Source organism: Mauremys mutica, chromosome 5 (assembly GCF_020497125.1).
Source record: "Mauremys mutica isolate MM-2020 ecotype Southern chromosome 5, ASM2049712v1, whole genome shotgun sequence".
Taxonomy (NCBI): domain Eukaryota; kingdom Metazoa; phylum Chordata; order Testudines; family Geoemydidae; genus Mauremys; species Mauremys mutica.
The window spans coordinates 142,431,924-142,450,958 of NC_059076.1; the positions used below are offsets into that span (position 1 = coordinate 142,431,924).

General features: G+C 57.3%; 1 protein-coding gene across 1 annotated transcript in view; it reads left to right on the forward strand.

Moving 5' to 3' along the window:
* Positions 1-14,824: 14,824 nt before the first annotated feature.
* LOC123371819 (sialoadhesin-like) overlaps positions 14,825-19,035 on the forward strand; it is a 55,908-nt gene continuing 51,697 nt past the window's right edge. The window contains exon 1 of the mRNA XM_045019677.1: positions 14,825-14,945. The gene's annotated coding sequence lies outside the window, so the exon portion shown is untranslated. The remainder of the gene's footprint in view (positions 14,946-19,035) is intronic.

A 19,035-nucleotide genomic window follows, 5' to 3' on the forward strand; every position in this document is an offset into this window, starting at 1 on the left:
CTCGTTCTAGTCGTTTTCAGCTCTCGAGGGTGAGCGTGTCCGGAGTGGGGGGAGGGGACGGGGGGCAGTCTGGCGACGGAGGGTGTCCCTTCCTTTAGCGCTGCAGATGTGAGGAGGTGAAGGAGAGTTGCAACGTTCGTCGGGCTGGGTCAGAATGAAGGCATGTTGGCAGGCTCCTGTGCTGGGCGGGAGAGAAGTTACGTTTACTCTGTGACTCGCTAGCGGAGTTCAGTCTCTGCGGGAGAGGACAAGGAGTGGATTTCAGAAGAGGAGGCATATGGATCAAGGCGGAGGAGAGTCTGGTAATGAGGGTGCTAGTCTGGGACTTAGTAGGCCCAGGGCTGACGACATTGGGGGGAAGCCGGTACAAATTACCAGGGCCTGGAGATCCAGAAGAGGGCCTGGGGCCTGGCTTCGTCGGCCCTGTTTAGCCCGTCCGCCCTTGCAGGTGGGGAGGGGGCGGAAAAAATTTTTCACCAGGGCCTGAACCTGCTCTTGGTGGCCCTGGGTAGGCCTGGTTAAAACTCCCACCTCTGCCACAGACTCCCTGTGTGACCCTGGGCTTGCTGGAGGATTCTCTGCACCTTGAAGTCTTTAAACCACCATTTGAGGACTTCAGTAGCTCAGACACAGGGCAGGGGTTTGTTACAGGAGCGGGTGGGTGAGATTCTGGGGCCTGCGTTGTGCAGGAGGCCAGACTAGAGGATCATGATGGTCCCTTCTGACCTTAAAGTCTATGAGTCTATGACTTTGCCCCACAGGTGGCTTCAGCTTCAGTCTAGGTCCCCCCCTTCTTCGGACCCACGCGCCTCCACTCGACAGCGGCACTTTTGGAGAGTCAACCCTGTTGTTGTCCAGCGACGCCCTTCGTCTTGGAGCGACACTTGCAACTACCTGTTGACTTTAGACCTTATTCCTTCAGCTGCGAGCGGGCTCGACCCAGGAGAGTCGTGCAGGAGGCGCCGTTTGTGCAGGAGAGGCCGGAGCGGGGGAGCGGGGAATCCCAGTTCACGTGTGGATAAACTGAAAAGGAATTGCTGAAGCTGGCTGCTCTCAGGCAGCGTGTTGATGTCACGTTGGTCACTCGCCTGAAGAGCCAGCTCAGCAATAACCTCCCAGCAGAATCATAGAAATCACAGAATCGTAGGGTTGGAAGGGCCCTCAGGAGGTCATCAAGTCCCGACCCCTGCACGGAAGCAGGACTAGGTATTATCTAGACCATCCCTGACACCCCTGCCCACGCCCGTTGAGTTCCGAGTGCCCAGCACTCCTGAAAATCAAGCCCCAAGCGTGTCAAGTTACGGATCCAAACCCTGATCAGCTCAGATTACCGGACACCTTTCAAAACCTGGGTCCAGGTGACTTGCCAGAGGACACTGTGTAAGAGCCACCATCAGAACTCAGGAGTCCTGCCTCCCGGCCCTGTGCTCAGATCACATCATTTTCCCTTCTCGCGAGGAGGGGAAAACCATAACACACAATGCAGCAATGGCCAAAGTGTGAAATGCCCTTTTTGGTTCAGTTTTCACCAAACAGCTTAGCAGCGATCGGACGACGAACGTAGTGAACATCAGTGTACCCGGGGTAGGATCGGAGGCTAAAACAGGGAAAGAACAAGTTAAGAATTACTCAGACAAGTCTTCACTGCTCAGGGGCCAGGCCCCAGCTGTCCCTTCAGCTAATTAACCAACGAGCTTGAGCGACGCTTGGTCAGCTCGGCAGCCTCCCAGAGACCGGGATCTGCCCAGCTGCCAGCGCCAGTCGCCTGCCACCCGCAGAGCGGTTACTCACAGCTGAGTATGTCAGGTCCAGGCAGTGTGTAAGCTCTGCCTATGGGCAGCTCTGGCAAAGCATTGCAAGCTTGGTCTGCCCCTCCCACCCCCACTCTCCCAATCCTGGGCTCCCCCCACCCCCAACACCTCTGCAGATGCCCCTCAATCCATCCCACAACCCTCCTGCTCCGAAGACTGCTCCTGTCCTGGAGCCAGGAGAGCTGCCGTCACTTCTGCCCGGGCCTCAAGAGGAAGAGGCTCAAGAACCACTTTTTCTGGGCTGTCAGGACAGGTAGGTTTTGTCTAGGGATCTACCCACTTCCCGTCTCCTCAGCACCCACAGTGGGCAGCAGCGCCAGGCTGTGGTGTGCCGTGGGGTCTATGCCCTGATGGGAAGGCTACAGCCTCTCCTATCAGCTGCAGGTTCGGAGATACAGGTCCATTCCAGAGACACGCAGGTGATGAAAAGCCTTTTGCAATAAGGAGGGAGAAGCAGGGTGGAATTATCCTCCCTGCCTGTGCTGGGCTTGGGATCAGCGCACCAGGGGCCCTGATTTCTCAGCACAACTTTCCCCCAGAGAGTTGCGATTCAGCACGCCCTCCGCTCTCTCCAAAGCCGTACTGCATGCAAACCTCCCAGGGTTCCTCTGCCGAGCGCACGGGAGGGCTCCCAGCCATTTGGCTGCCAAGAAAAATATTTACCCACCCTCAGAGCTCTCCAGGCTGCGCTGCCCTTCCCAGCCCCTGCGGGGTGGGGGGTGTGCGTGGCGGGGAGGTCACATTCCTACAGCTTCATTGTGAGTTTCAGCTTTGAAAAGCTCAAAACAAAAGCTTCAGAGCCACCAAGTTCCAGCTGGTTTTGTGTGGAACCCCTGGCGCAGCCCAGGTGAGCTTGGGAATCCCTGGAAAAATAAGATGTGCAGTGACATGGCTTTAAATAGCAAAGCACGTTTAGGGGAAGGAACCTAGAACCGTAGGAATGGAAAGGACCTTGAGAGGTCATCTAGTCCAGCGGCTCTCAACCTTTCCAGCCTGTCCCCCTTTCAGGAGGCTGGTTTGTCTTGTGTAGCCCCAAGTTCCACCTCACTTCAAAACGACTCGCTCACAAAATCAGACATAAAAATACCGAAGTGTCCCAGCGCATCATTGCCGACTTTCGCATTTGTAACCGTATAATTATAAAATAAATCCATTGAAATATAAGTCTTGTACTTACATTTCAGTGTATAGTACATAGAGCAGTATAAACAAGTCATTGTATGAAATTTTAGTTTGTATTGACTTTGCTGGTGCTTTTGATGTAGCCTGTTGTAAAACTAGGCAAATCTCTAGATGAGTTGATGTCCCCCTGGAAGAGCTCTGCCTGCCCCTGTACCTCTTGTTGAGAACCACTGATCTAGTCTAGTTCAGTCTCCTTGTGGCAGGACTAAGCATTATCTAGACCATCCCTGACAGGGGTTTGTCCAACCGGCTCTTAAAAACCTCCAATGAGGGAGATTCCACAACCTCCCTGGGCAATTTATTCCAGTGCTTAACCACCCTGACAGGAAGTTTTTCCTAATGTCCAACCTAAACCTCCCTTGCTGCAATTTAAGGCCATTGCTTCTTGTCCTGTCCTCAGAGGTTAAGAAGAACAATTTTTCACCCTCCTCCTTGTAACAACCTTTTATGTCAATCTGTCTGTCTATATTCACATAATTAGAGTACCGGAGCCCAGAGGCAGAGATGTGGATGCCATGGGGAAGCTGGCTGCTTGGCAATACTTTGTGGGCGTGTGTGTTGTGTGGGAGTCTGCACATCCATGAGGGTGCTTGTGTATGTTCATACACATGAGGGTGGGGGCTGTGTGTAGAGAGGTGAAGGTCCTGAAAAAAAACCCTGCAAATTTGTGGGGGGGGGGGGAACAATTTTTTCTGTGTTTTTACAAGGCCCCCCAAAATTGGAAATTTGGGGGGAAGCTGAAAAGAAACTGCTCTGTGAACTATTTTCTCTCCAAATGAGCAATGAAAGAGGAAGAAAAGAAGGAAAAGCTTCGGCTAGGCTGGCATTTCCAAGAATGCTTTTGTAACTGTTTCAGTTATATTAAGCTGGGAACGGGCGTCGGGATGGATCACTGGATGATTCCCTGCTCTGTTCATTCCCTCTGGGGCACCTTGTATTGGTCCCTGTCGGCAGACAGGACACTGGGCTGGATGGGCCTTTGGTCTGACCCAGGCTGGCCGCTCTTATGTTATGTGAGAGGGCTAGTTTTGACTGCAGCTACAGCACTTACTCTGTCTGATGACAAAGCACTGTTAAAGAGTCTGGTGTTGCTACTCAAAAGTTTGGCTATATACCTGCATTTACTGTTGGTCCTTAATAGAGCGCTCTGTTAACTACATTATTCGGATGCTGATTTTCCGAGCTTTTTCTCTAGAAACATGAGTTTCTTCTGTAGCTGCCTGAGAAAGTCAGGTCAGGTCTATTTACACACCATTTCGGAGCCCAAAGGATATAAACATCCATGTTTACAGCAATAGCGATGCTTCTAATTTCAAGATTTAATATTTTTTTCCTATTTGCCAGCAGGCGAAAAAGAGAAAGGCTCCAAAGTACCTTAGTGTGCAGCTGCAGCCCTATCCCTTATTATTCAAATCAACACTACAGAATGTACACTGATTTATTCCAGAAATGTGCCCCCCTGCCCCGCTCCCCCCTCCTTCCTGGGTTACTGGGGAGCAGGCACCGCTCACCTGTGTGCCCAGGCACCTGACGGAGATCCAGAGGATCCCAGTGGCGAAGTTGGATAGGTGGGAATCCTCTAGCCCACCCCCCACCCCCTTTGCCGCAGTCCCTTTACTTTTATAAAGGGAATTAACCTTGGCAGTGCCTCCACCTGGCTGGGCCCTGTACACTGGGGGGAATAAACCTGAGCTGATCTGTGCTATGGGTCTAAATCAAAAGAACCAATCTACAGCCCATGGCCTCTTGGCTGAGCATTCACACGCCTTGACTTAACTTAGAAAAACATGAGAGCAATGAAAATGTCCCAGCCACTTGGAATCAGGAGCGGGCACTTCAGTAAACCAGCCAGTAAAGGCAGTTCACAGCAGTAAATGAAACTTCACCACGGTCCCTTTACACTGTCACCAGCGTCTCTGGAGTTACACCTGAGGACAAGGGAGCGAACAACCAGCCCCAACCAAGCCATCCGCCCCTCTCCCTTCGGCAAGCCACAGGCCGGCCCCACTCCTCTGGCCACCACCAGCAAGTGGCTTGGTAATCACTGACAGCCTGGCCTGCCTTTCCCTCAGCGAGTCGGCTCTGGTGGGCTTCTCCTCTGGAGCTGGAGAACCAAGGGTCAGTCCTCCCAGAGCCCCCTCCTATTGAGCTGGCCTGGGCTTCCCCCGTTTGAACCTTCCTCCAATCCCAACATGCCTTGCAGCTGCAGCAGGGCGGGATGGCTCCAGCCCACAGCCCCTTCCTGTCTAGTGCGGGGTTTGGGCAGCCTGGCACACTCTTTCAGCTGCTTTACGGGATGTCGCTCTCTCCACTGCCAGGAGGGTGGCTGGCTGCTTTAACTAGAGCAGGATAGCGAAAGCAGCAAAGCTTTTCAGAGCAGACAAGGCCAGAGGTAAACAGCAGGGCTGGCCAGGAAGCAAGAATTCTGGGGATCCCCCATCCCTACACTGATCACTGAGCTATTAGTCATTTTCACCTGCCGGAGCTGCTGCACCTTGTATAAATAATTAGCTAGCCACTGGGCAAGGGAAAGAGAATCAGACCAAGCAGGGGGTTGAACGTGGGTCCCCGCAGTCCCTGAGCATGCCCGAGCCACCAGACTAGTGGCCATTCTTCAGGAACCTCTTCTCCCTCACTGTCGTCGACCAGAGACTCCATCCTGGACCTGAGAAACAAAAATTTCATCCAAACCTCTGGGTTTCCATAAAAGTCCCAGTTCTGACGAATCACCTTTTTCCAATGAAAGGACATTCTGCCGAAAAATTCCCGACCAGCCAGAGCCAACTGGGCCCAGACTCTCCGGATTAGACTGTGAGCGCTTTGGGGCGGAGACTGTCTTTTTGCCCTGGGTTTGTACCTAGTAACTAATACTGGGCTCTAATCGTTTTCATCGCTGGTCTGGAAACCACCTTCATTTCTGCTCTGGCCCTTTGAGACAGGGTGGCTGGAAGGGGACACAGCATCCCAGGTGAAGGCGTCCGAGTGGCCTCCAAACAGTGTCGTCGTTATTATTCTCCTTCGCTGTAAGCGATCAGGGCCTCGGGATTTGTGTCCCCCCCGAGAGGAGCCAGGTTTCTAAGCTACCAGTTATTCCCTCTTCAGCAGAGAATTCCCACAGAGGGAGGGGACCAGGTGCATTTCTGCCATGCAGGATGGAAGCTCTGGTTGATCCTTGTTCTTCTCCAGCACAGATCCCCTCCCCTGAATTCCTGAGACGCTCCCCTTATCGCCGCGGAATGCAAACCCTTCCAAAGGCCACCCAGGAATCAGCAGAAAGCAGCCCTTGCCCCGCCACCTTGCCACATCTCCCCACTGCTCTTATTGCAGCAATAGACTGGGAGTCTCCAGTAGCCGTGGTGTCTTCTCCTAAAGGGCTTCATGAATCCTTCTGCATGAACTGTCACGGCACCTCCCGTCTGTTCACAGTACCGGCACCCTGCTGCTTGCCGCGGTATCTGGGCCACTTTCTCCCGGGCTTCCCCAAACCCCAGCTTCCCAGGCTCCGGCGTAGGCAGCGTGCTGCTGGCCACCTTCGACGAAACACAGACACACCGACTCCAGCAGCAGCTAATTCAGCCCAGCCCTCCCCACATAGCATCGCTGGAGCCAGTCTCTTTCTCCTCCAGCCCCTGAGGATCCATGACTCACGGTGGGACCTTAGCCAAGCCAGTGGTAGAACTTGGGTTGTAACTCAGGGCTCTCCGCTCCCTGCTCCAGCCACCGCATCACCACCACAGCCCGCCCACCTTCCCCTGGTACATCTCTGAAGACCTGCCACCAGATGTTGCTCAGACCCAGAATCCAAAGCCCACTGGACAACAGAGAGTCTGCAGCGCATTAAAAAAACCCTGCACAAATATTCATGGGCAACATCGCAAGGCAGCACATGTTTAATGACTGGGCTAGAAATGGCACCAGGGTTTGGTTGTTGGTTTCATCTCAGTGTCTGGTATTTTCCAAGCACTGCAAGTGCGTTACCCTGGTGTAACTAATCACCCTGTTATACCTTCCTCTGCAGCATCGTGTGTGGGGCACTGTCCGAGATGGGCTACTGGAGTAGACGGCCCGTGGGTGTGAGCCAGTCTGGCAATGTCTGCGTTGCCTACTTGCATGAATTTATCACGAGTCTTGCCATATTTGGTGGGATTTTTTTCCTTAAAGCCCCAGCTCCTGGAATCAGGAGAGTTCAATGAAAGCTGAGATTCCCCCGTAAAAGGAAAAATAATTTCCTAGCCCTGCCCGTTGTGGAGCAAAGGTGGAAAATGTGATCCAAGTGCCCCTGAAGGCTCAGAAACCTGAAGGTAAATAAAGAGACCCCCAAACTCTCATTTTTTAAACCTCGTGATTTTAAGCCAGTCTTCTGATTTGTGGGGTGGGGAACGGACTCAGGATTTTGAGCACTTGGGGTTAGCAACTCTGCTATCCTCATTTTACAGATGGAGAAACAGGCTCATGAGGAAGCAAAGTGAGTTACCCAGGGCTACCTAGCAAGTCAATGGCAGAGGAAGGACCAGCACTCAGGCCTCCCAGATCCAAGCGTGGCGTTCTAGGCACCAGTCCCGCTCCCCATGCAGCACTGCGCTTGCAGGATCTGCATCAGGAAACCCAACGCCTGGGTTGAGGCCCAGCAGCCCAAGACGAATGGGAGCTTTGCTCCTGGGATTTAGCCACTTGCTGGAATTCCCGCCGCCTTGAATCACAGCTGCCAGTCGGTCTGTTGTGGTGCAGCGGGTGTGGTCCCCCATGTCTGGCAGGCTCTGCCCTACCGTGTTCATTCCCTGTCCCCAGAACTTCCTCTTTGCAGCTGGAACAGTCCCTCTGGAATGTGCCCAGAGGGCTCTAGGAAGAGGAACCGGGTGCTGCTGAAGCCCGGAGGCCATTCAGGCGAGACTGTGAGCAATTCCAACTACTGTCCTTTCCTTGCGACACAGGCCACCCGACCCCGTAGTGCCCAACGGGTGCTGTCAGCAACGGAGTCGCGGGCAGTCTGGCCCAGTGGTTGGAGCAAGAGTCAGGCCTCAGTCGAAGGGTTAACCGGACTTCAGTCAGCAGGCATAGCGGAGGGTCAGAGCTGAGGACAGAGGTCAGGAAGGAGCTGGGGGCCGGAGCAGGTGCAGGCTGATGCTGGATGGAGCAAGAGCAACGCTAGAGATGGTGGAGGCAGCGACAGGCCCAGGCCCAGCTGCAGGCTAGAGAGCATTGAGCAGCCAGTATCAACCCACTGATTTCTTCAGCCCATCAGGCTGTCTGGTGCAGTCAACCAGCCAGCTTCTCTCAGGGCCAGCTGTGCTCGTCAAGGCGCCAGGAGTCTGAGGCTCCTGACAGATGTGTGGGCTGCAGGACATGGCAGCGCGGGCCTGGGGCAGCTGGAGCCTCCAGGCTCGTCACCACGAGCACGAGCAGCCTCTGGGTGATTAAACGGCACAGCCAGCGAGCTGACCGCACTTGCGGTTCGATATCAAGAATGTTCACGAGACTCAAATAACCACGATCAGTGACGTCGCCGACCCCTCCCAGGCAGTGCAGCCTCCCCGTGTCTTTCCTTCACCTGACCCAGGTGTGTTTCCCAAAGGCCCCCTTAAACTAGCCACCAGGTATTTACAAAGCACCGTTTACGTCACTGTCAACGTAACTAGCCGGCTTGTGCCAGCTTTGTCTTCGGTGCCTCCCTGTACTTTCCCATCTTTTGCCTGAATATTAACTTCCAAATGTCCAGGGCAGGAAGGGGTGTTGCTGCCAACCCAGGGGAAATCTTTATCAGCCCTCGTCTTGACAGGTAAAGAGGAACTGGTCACAGAACCAAATATGAACGGTAGCTTAGGTACAAGTTAGGTACAATAGTGTTCACCACAGGCACCAGCTGCCCCTTTCCCCGGGGGGGCTCAACCCCCGCTTAGCCTCACGCCACACCCCACTCCACCCCTTCCCACAAGCCCCACCCACACCTGGCCTCTTCCCTCCCAGTTCCTCCCCCTCCCCCAAGTGCACCCCATCTCCACTCCTCCCCCTCCCTCCCAGCACCTACTGCACCCCCAGAGCAGCTGATTGCAGTGGGCTGGAGGGACTGCTGGGGATGGGTGCTAAGCACCCGCTAAAATGGTGTTCGCATCATATACTTAGAGTTCTGTGAGGTGTTTGACTTGCTACCGCATGACATTTTGATGAAAAAACTAGACCAATATAAAGTTAACATGGCCCACAGGAAATGGGTTAAAAGCGGGTCTCAAAATGTCACTGTAAATGGTGAATCATCATTTCGTGGCTGTGCTTCCCGAGGAGTCCTTCCGGGATCAGTTCTTGGCCCTTTGCTAGTTAACATTTTTATCAAGGACCTGGAAAAAAATATAAAATCATCACTGACAGAGTTTGCAGATAACACAAAACCTGGAGGAGTGGTAAATAACGAAGAGGGCCGGTCACTGCTTTCGAGTGATCTGGATCGCTTGGTACATTGGCACCAGCAAACAACACGCATTTTAATATAACTAAATGTAAATGTCTCCATCTGGGACCAAAGACTGACGGCCTCACTTACAGGATGGGGGGCTCGATCCTGGGGAGCAGGGACTGGGAAAGCGTTGGCGGTCATGGCAGATAATGAGCTGAACAGGAGCTGACACTGTGGCCAACAGAGCGAATGAGATCCCTGGATAGATACACAGGACTCTCCAGCAGGAGCAGAGAGGTCCTTTCCCTCTATTTGGCACTGGTGCGACCCCGGCTGGAATCCTGCATCCAGTTCTGGCGCCCACCATTCAAGAAGGACGTTGATAAATCGGAGAGAGTATTCGAAACCGTCCCTTCCACTGATAGACCCAAAGAGCTCAGGCCATTCTGCTCAACAAAAAAGAAAGTTAAGGGGTGACCTGATCCAGGGCCGGCTCTAGGCACCAGCCTAGCAAGCAGGTGCCTGGGGCGACAAAGGGGAAACGTGGCCTTAGGGCGGCACTGCGGTCGCACGCCGGCGGCAGCTCCTCCGGCTCCCTCTTCGGTGGCAGCTTTTTTTTTAACTTGGCTGCTTGGGGCGGCCCTGACTTGATCACAGTCAATTAATGGAACCCTTCTGCCAAGTGGATTCAGCGGCCGGGTTCAATATCTCGGGGGTCCTTTTCAACAGTACCACACAGAACCAGCTCGAGCCCCCACCCAGTAACCGGGGACATTTACACAGCACCCCGGGCGCCTCGGAGAGGCAACACTTCCCCTCTCGCAAGCACAGAGTCTGAGTGTGGAAAAGAAACTTTGAATGAAAGGAAGGAAGTCAGCTGACATTCATTAGGGAAAATGCCACAAGCAGGATTTATAAACATAAAACTGAGCAGGACGCCCACCTAGGGTGACCCGATGTCCCGATGTTATAGGGACAGTCCCGATTTTTGGGTCTTTTCTTATATAGGTTCCTATTACCCCTCACCCTGTGTCCCAATATTTCACATTTGCTGTCTGGTCACCCTGCACCCACCCCAGAGTGCGTGGGGCAGAGCTTTCCGCCGCCTGTCCTTGAGTTCCACAACCAGAAGTTCCTTTTCTGTGCCCCTCTCGGCTCCCTCTCCACACCCCGCTCGTAGTGGGTGTCCTGGGTCAGTGCGGTCCCGGGGTTCAGAGGTGCAGCTGTGTGAGTTCCCCTCCCACCGGGGGAGGGAGAGAGGGAGGCACCTTGCTTGTTCTGCCATCCGAGTACTTGCTCTGGCGTCACCGCCCTGCTGACCAGCCGCTGCTCTGCTCCACTCCGCTGGCCGCCCTGCCAGCCGCTGTGCTGCACCCGGTCACCTCCTGCTGCCACCTGCTTCTCCACTGTGACCTCTGGGGGTCCGTCTCTCGCGGTCCCCCCAGCTCTCAGCGATTGTCAGCTCTTAGTGGGGGAACTTTGCTGAAGCAGGCTGGGAGGAAAGGCTGTCCCACACCAGGCAATTTCAGCTCCAGTGAGCACTGAGCAAAACAGGTTAAACCACGCCTGGGACTCTTAGGGCTGGTCTACACTGGGGGGGTGTCGATGTAAGATACGCAGCTTCAGCTACGGGAATAGCTGAAGTCGACGTATCTTATTTTGACTTACCTCCCGTCCTCACGGCGCGGGATCGACGGCCGTGGCTCCTCCATCGACTCCGCTTCCGCCGCTCGCCCTGGTGGAGTTCCGGAGTCGAGGGGAGCGCGTTCGGGGATCGATTTATCGTGTCTAGACGAGATGCAATAAATCGATCCGGCGGGTAGTGTGGACGTACCCTTAGGTAGAGCCCACGCCTCCTGGCAGGGACACCTGTCCCTACCCCCTCTTACCCTTCACAGGGGTCTGGCATCCAAGCCCCCTACTCAGCAAATTCATTTCAGTTGAGGGCGGCCCCCTCCATCAGGACCGGCTAAGTGCAGTTCTGCTCCCCTTTACTCATACAATAAGGCGCTTCCCCAGGGTCACTTCCCCCGTTTCATCCCGGGGCTGCTGGCTTTCCTTTGGCGGTTCCTGTTATAAAGGTGCTGTCCCCGCTGAGCCAATGGTCACGCACCGCGGTGGGCTCAGGGCTCGCTGAAGCCCCCCGAACCTGCTCACATTGTTCATAGAAGAGGCAGGTGGAAGGGGAGTTCCCGGAGGTGCGGTTACTCACTCTGCCTGTGCAGTACTTGATTTCAAGCCGCTTGATTCGCTCTCTGCGCTGATGGGCGGCCCGGTGGATTCCCAACGCCGCAAGCTCCTGCAAGATTTCTTTGTACACCCAATCATTTCTTGCACTCTTACTGGAGTCAAATGTCTTGCTTGTCTCGCACTCAGATTTACCAGAATTTGGCTGTGTTCCTATGGCCAGGGAGCAGTGCATTAGGGTCGGGCATCTGTCTGTCCGTGGGTATAGCTGACACAGGAAACTGATCAGTGGATTTTCCGGTGAGGGGATCGGCATGGAAAGGAAGAGTTAAATGCACAGCAGCTGTATTTGAACCAAGTGGGCTTGCTTCTGGACTGGTTCCTGGGAATCAAATGGCAAGTTTTGGGGTGGAAGGGCTCAGATACACAGGCCCAGAGGACTGTGGGACATTGGAGGAATTTCTGGACACGAGCAGGCTTGAGCTGCGTTCACACTGCAAAATGACGGGGCTTGTACCCAAGTCTTGATGGTTCTTGGTCCCACAAGAACTTGGGCTTGGACCCAGCCCTCCGGGTGGATCCTAGGATCCGGGTCCTGAAGGTTTGCAGACCCGATTCAGAAAGATTCATGTGTAGATGCTCTGGGGGGCGGGGGGGGGGGGGGGGCTCAACTCTGAACCCAGGTTTATAATGCGGTGTAGAGACGCCCTCAGGGCTGCTAGACTCCCCGGCAAATGTTCTGCAAGTCCTCAGAGGCCCAGCTGGAGCAGGCAGCAGCTAGGGCACGCCTGAGAGAGCCAGCTCCAGGGGGGGCTGCAGGAGCTGCCGGGCTCCTTGCCATGGAGCTGCTAGGTGAAATTGACATTATTCTTCTGAATCAGGACAAAAGCAAATAAGAAAATACTGAGACTTGAGGGGACCCCAAATCCTGGCGTTTCGGCCAGCTCTCCTCCCGAGCGGCTCAGGTAGAGATTGGCGTTTGGCTGCAGCCTGGCTGTAGTTTGTGGTTCAGGATTGAGAGCCCCTGGAGAATGAAGATTATGAACAGGGATCAAGTTCAGACCCCAGCTGCCCTGAAATCTTGCAAGACAATCATGCAAGACTGCAGCTCAGCTGAGATCGTCCTCCCCCTCCTGCACGGGATGTTGTGCAAACACAGTGTAAGGGACAGTCCCTGCCCCAGAAAGATCACAGTCTCAACAAATGCAGAGGAATGCGGGGAACCACAGGCAGAGACAAATTAAGAGATTTATGCAAGGTCACAGAGCAGAGCAGTAACAGAACCAAAAATGGAACTTGGGTGTTCTGAATGCCAAGCCAGGGCACCGCCCACTAGACCACACTGCCGTCCTAAAGTCAGGAACAGCATCGCTCCTGGCCTCTGCAGTCCTGGGATGCAGCTTCATTCAGTATCGTTTAATAAATGAATATCCTAACTCTGGATTTTCACATCAAACTCTGGAGCCAGCAGCTTCTCCTTTTAATGCTGGTTCAGCACTCCTGGCCCGTGAAGTCAGCTGACTCAGGTTTGATTCACACCCGACGCCAAGCAGAGGAGCTGCCCAAGATGTTGTAAGTTACTTGCTACGGCTTGGGGCTTGAAAAGGGGGATTTCCCAGACACCCACCCTATTTGCACTGGATTTAGAAGTGAAGTTGAGCCATAGAGTCCAGTAGTATGTGGATTTCCTAGGGAATCCCGCAGGAGAAGTTAATGCCAATTCCCCTTCTCCAGGTATGCGAAAACCCAGCCTATTGAAGCTACGCTCTGAGGAGATGGTCATTGTCTGCCAATCAGCTGTTACCAAAGGCCAAGACCAAAGGCCTGAGCTGTATGAAGAGACAGCCGATCTGCCCAGTCTGCCCTGGTTCCGGATCTAAGTCGGATGAATGGGGAAAACCCAGGGGTAGGTTTGGAAGCACTAATACCTGCTATACCCTAGGCTGGGTTTGGGGGTGACCTTGGGGGAGCTTTCTGGCACGTGTGTGGGTTCTTTTATTGTTTCAATATGCTTTCTCTGCAGTGCTTTTACCATACGAACGAATGTGCTTGCTTAGAAGCCGTTGGGCTGTAACTTGCAGCTGTGGGCGATACGCTGAGTATAACCCTCAGAGAGAAAGCAAAGCACAGGCAGCAGTCTGGCTTGCTGGGGATATCACGGCGCAAGGCAGGGAGGTGTTCCGCTTTAAAATACCCGGTCAGAAGGGAGGGAGATGCGGAGCTCCGTCCAGGAGAGGTGCTGGCTGGGAACCAGAAGCCGGAAGTGAGTGCCCTTGGTGAACCATGGAGGGGGAATACAGGCGCATCAAAGAGCAAGGAGAAACAACTGCCCCCGACCATGGAGTGACCTGCTACCCCCCAGGAAAGACCATAGGCCCAGGGGATCAGCCCCCACCCCTCTCACCATGACCCTGTGCTGGGCATGTCATGCTCCTCTCTGACGGAGCCCTACACGCAGAATCATACCATAGGGTTAGAAGGGACCGCCAGGGTCATCTAGTCTAACCCCCATGTCTAATTCGCCCTGCCAAAAAGGCTCCTTGAATTGCAGTGACCAGGTGTATATTGAGCACTCTTCCCTTAGCCGAGTTAGTGCTTAGTAGTTTCCTGGTGCTGCAGCCATGCCGAGAGCTGGGACAGGACGGGGGTATAACTGCATTTAAGTGCGTCTGATGGAATCTAAGGAGAGGTACGTGTGTGTGAATGCAGCCACAACAGTGTCTAGGGGCCACTGACAGAGACAAGGGATGGTCCAGTGGCAAGAGGAGATTTCCTGTGTGACTTTGGGCAAGTCACTGACCGGCTCTGTGCCTCAGTTTCCCCCCTGTACAATGGGAGGAATAGCAGTGCCCTACCTCCCAGGGGGGTTGTGAGGATAAAGCCACTGAAGTGCGTGGTGCTCAGATAGTGATGGGGTTCGTTAGGAAGACCAAGAAATTTGGCATGTGCCACACGGCCAGTTCACACGCCACCCCTCCAGCCTGGAAGCTGGAACTGCCTCTGCTCAATCTCCTCTGGGCACAGCGGGGCCAGTCTGGAGCCATGCAAGCCCTGCTGTGGCCAAGGGGAGGTTGGGTGCTTGCCAAGGCCATCACACGGGTACCATCCTGATCCCTGCATTAAAATATTGCTAAATATGCAAAGGGCGAAAGTAACAAAACAGCTGACGGCATCAGCCACTTCCCCCAAACCAGAGTCATTACAAACCCAGCAAGGGGAAGTGACACGCTCTCCTGGATTCTTCTCCAGCTCTGGGATTAAATAGCTCTCCTGGAGCCAGCGTGGGCAGACGCCATCTCCTAGGTCCGGGGCTCTGGTCCTCTGGCTGGGGATTTCCTAAGGGAGCAGCTCTCTCCTGGGGACCATTCCACGAGAAGGTAACATTTCCTGCTTCTCCAGGCCATGCCTGAGACCCCTGGCTGCGGGGGATGTAGTGTCCTGAGTGGCAAAGGCAGGGGACACACCTGGGTCTCGGGGCTGGTTGCCTGGGTAAAGGGGGTTTAAAATGCGCCGTGGCCATCTTGACAGATTGGATGCTGACTGGTACCTCGCTGCCGGGGTAGATACATAGATTCCAGGACAATACAGATCCCACCCAGAGCTGAGCTGAGGGGATGGCATTCACATCTGGATATGGCGCAGGCTCAGGTTTGGATCTGCTAGTGCAGAACTCAAACAAGATGTGATTTCCACCTCCCACCCAACCCAGACCCAGGAAACAGTCTCCCAGCCCTGATCCAGAACCAAAACCCCAGGGTTGGGATCAGACCCAGGGGTTCAAACCCAAACGGCCTCCTCCTGCCCCACCAGGGAACGTGACCAGATGTGGCGTTCCAGGCTGGAGCCAGAGCCAAAGAAAGGTGTCGATAAGACATGAGATTGTGGTTAGATGACACAGGCCTCTGGAAAGGATGCGAGGGGTGGGGCAGACATCTGGGGCGGGTAAGGGACCCCACCCCACACAGACACCTGCAGGACTACAGCACACTGGTGGGACCGGGAAGGTCGGTGGGGAGCCCACAACCCCCCGCCCCAGGGTCTGGCTCAGTGAGGATGGCCCTGGATGTAGCCAGGCGAGTGGGAAGGGTCTGGTTAGCTATTGGCTTTGTACGGGGCAGGGAGATGCGCACCTTCTGGGGAGCTCGTAGAGCAAATGACACCAGGCCCAGGAGTAGAGCCTGGGGCAAGAGAGTCAGCAGCTGGGTGCCACCTTCCCCAGAGCGGAGCACGTCCCCTGGCCCCTGATACCTTGGCTGCCTCTGCAGGTCTAGGTCACGGGGGAGCAAACTTTTTGGCCCGAGGGCCACATCCGGGTGAGGAAATTGCATCCAGGGCCATGAATGAAGGGCTAGGGCAGGGGGTTGGGGTGTGGGAGGAGTGTGGGGCACAGGAAGGGGCTCAGGACAGGGGGTTGGGGTGTGGGAGGGGTGTGGGGCACAGGAAGGGGCTCAGGGCAGGGGGTTGGGGTGCAGGGAGGGGTGTGGGAGGGGGCTCAGGGCAGGGGGTTGGGGTGCAGGGACGGTTGTGGGAGGGGGTTCAGGACAGGGGATTGGGGTGAAAGAGGGGTGCAGCAGGGGATGGGGTACAGGGTGCAGGAGGGGTTTGAGGTGCGGGCTCCGGCCCAGCGCCGCTTACCTTGAGCAGCTCTGGGGTGGCAGCGGCGCACAGCAGGGTTAAGGCAGGCTCCCTGCCTGCCCTGGCCCCGCGCCGCTCCCGGAAGCAGCCAGCACCATGTCCCCATGGCCCCCGGGAGTTCCGCGTGCTGCCCTCGCCTGCGGGTACCTCCTCCGAAGCTCCCATTGGCAGCAGTTCCCCATTCCTGGCCAATGGGAGCTGTGGGGGGTGGTGCCTGCTGGCAGGGGCGGCTCTAGGCATTTTGCAGCCCCAAGCACGGCAGGCAGGCTGCCTTCAGCGGCTTGCCTGCGGGAGGTCCCCGGTCCCGCGGATTCAGCGTCGTGCCTGCGGGAGGTCCCTGTCCCGCGGATTCAGCGGCGCGCCTGCGGGAGATCCCTGTCCCGCGGATTCAGCGGGGCGCTTGCGGGAGGTCCCTGGTCCCGCGGACTCAGCGTCATGCCTGCGGGAGGTCCCCGGTCCCGCGGACTCAGCGGGGCGCCTGCGGGAGGTCCCCGGTCCCGCGGACTCAGCGGGGCGCCTGCGGGAGGTCCCCGGTCCCGCGGACTCAGCGGGGCGCCTGCGGGAGGTCCCCGGTCCCGCGGATTCAGCGGCGCGCCTGCGGGAGGTCCCCGGTCCCGCGGATTCAGCGTCGTGCCTGCGGGAGGTCCCTGTCCCGTGGATTCAGCGGGGCGCCTGCGGGAGGTCCCCGGTCCCGCGGACTCGGCGGGGCGCCTGCGGGAGGTCCCCGGTCCCGCGGATTCGGCGGCGCGCCTGCGGGAGGTCCCCGGTCCCGCGGATTCAGCGGGGCGCCTGCGGGAGGTCCCCGGTCCCGCGGATTCAGCGGGGCGCCTGCGGGAGGTCCCCGGTCCCGCGGATTCAGCGGCGCACCTGCGGGAGGTCCCCGGTCCAGCGGACTCAGCGGGGCGCCTGCGGGAGGTCCCCGGTCCCGCGGATTCAGCGGGGCGCCTGCGGGAGGTCCCCGGTCCCGCGGATTCAGCGGGGCGCCTGCGGGAGGTCCCCGGTCCCGCGGATTCAGCGTCGTGCCTGCGGGAGGTCCCTGTCCCGCGGATTCATCGGGGCGCCTGCGGGAGGTCCCCGGTCCCGCGGACTCAGCGGGGCGCCTGCGGGAGGTTCCCAGTCCCGCGGATTCAGCGGGGCGCCTGCGGGAGGTCCCCGGTCCCGCGGATTCAGCGGGGCGCCTGCGGGAGGTCCCCGGTCCCGCGGATTCAGCGGCGCGCCTGCGGGAGGTCCCCGGTCCAGCGGACTCAGCGGGGCGCCTGCGGGAGGTCCCCGGTCCCGCGGATTCAGCGGGGCGCCTGCGGGAGGTCCCCGGTCCCGCGGATTCAGCGGGGCGCCTGCGGGAGGTCCCCGGTCCCGCGGATTCAGCGTCGTACCTGCGGGAGGTCCCTGTCCCGCGGATTCAGCGGGGCGCCTGCGGGAGGTCCCCGGTCCCGCGGACTCAGCGGGGCACCTGCGGGAGGTTCCCCGTCCCGCGGATTCAGCGGGGCGCCTGCGGGAGGTCCCCGGTCCCGCGGATTCAGCGGGGCGCCTGCGGGAGGTCCCCGGTCCCGCGGATTCAGCGGGGCGCCTGCGGGAGGTCCCCGGTCCCGCGGATTCAGCGGGGCGCCTGCGGGAGGTCCCCGGTCCCGCGGATTCGGCGGCGTGCCTGCGGGAGGTCCCTGACCCGCGGATTCAGCGGGGCGCCTGCGGGAGGTCCCCGGTCCCGCGGATTCAGCGGGGCGCCTGCGGGAGGTCCCCGGTCCCGCGGATTCAGCGTCGTGCCTGCGGGAGGTCCCCGGTCCCGCGGATTTGGCGGCGCGCCTGCGGGAGGTCCCCGGTCCCGCGGATTCAGCGGGGCGCCTGCGGGAGGTCCCCGGTCCCGCGGATTCAGCGGGGCGCCTGCGGGAGGTCCCCGGTCCCGCGGATTCAGCGGGGCGCCTGCGGGAGGTCCCCGGTCCCGCGGACTCGGCGGCGCGCCTGCGGGAGGTCCCCGGTCCCGCGGATTCGGCGGCGTGCCTGCGGGAGGTCCGCCGAAGCCGCGGGACCAGCAGACCCTCCGCAGGCAAGCCGCGGAAGGCAACCTGCCTGCCGTCCCCGCGGAAGGCAACCTTGCCTGGAGCCGCCCCTGCCTGCTGGTGTGTGAAGCGCATGGAGCCCTCTGCCCCCGGGGCTGCAGGGACATGGTGCTGGCTTCTTCTGGCAGTGGCGGGGGGCCAAGGCAGGCAGGGAGCCTGTCCTAGCCCCACTGCACCATGGGGCTGGCAATCCTGCAGGCTGGATCCAAATCCCGCAGGCCATAGTCTGCCCACCCCTGGTCTATGTGCATCCAATGACAGGCCCACTGGGCATCTTTGCCAGGACCATGGAGAGGAAGTGTCCCCAGATGCGGAAGGAAGGAGATGGGTCCTCCCCTGTCTGACTCAATATAGGATCCTGTCGAAAATCAGGCTCATCCTTCTGCCCTCTTCCAAAAAAACCAGGTTGTCTCTTTGTTGCATTGTTGAGGGCACTGCTTGGCCAGCTGGACAGTGAGACCACGGTGGATGATTGGACAGGAGGGAGCTTGGTGAATTTAAAAGGCAATGAAACTGATTTGCTGTAATCCACCGGGGAGTGGGTGTTACAGGTGCCCCCTCCCATGCCAATAGCTAGCGGTGATGAGTGACTGCACCGGCTTAGCCTTTAGCTCATGCTTTTTAGCTCTAGACGTTCCAGGTTCAACGCCAGGTGCATCAGCCGAGAGGGCATCTGGCATCCAACTTCTATATGCAAGGTGTGACGAACCTGTGGGACTCCCTGCTGCAGGGATGGGCACTGGACAATTTTCAAATGACCTGAGTATCTGCCACCTTT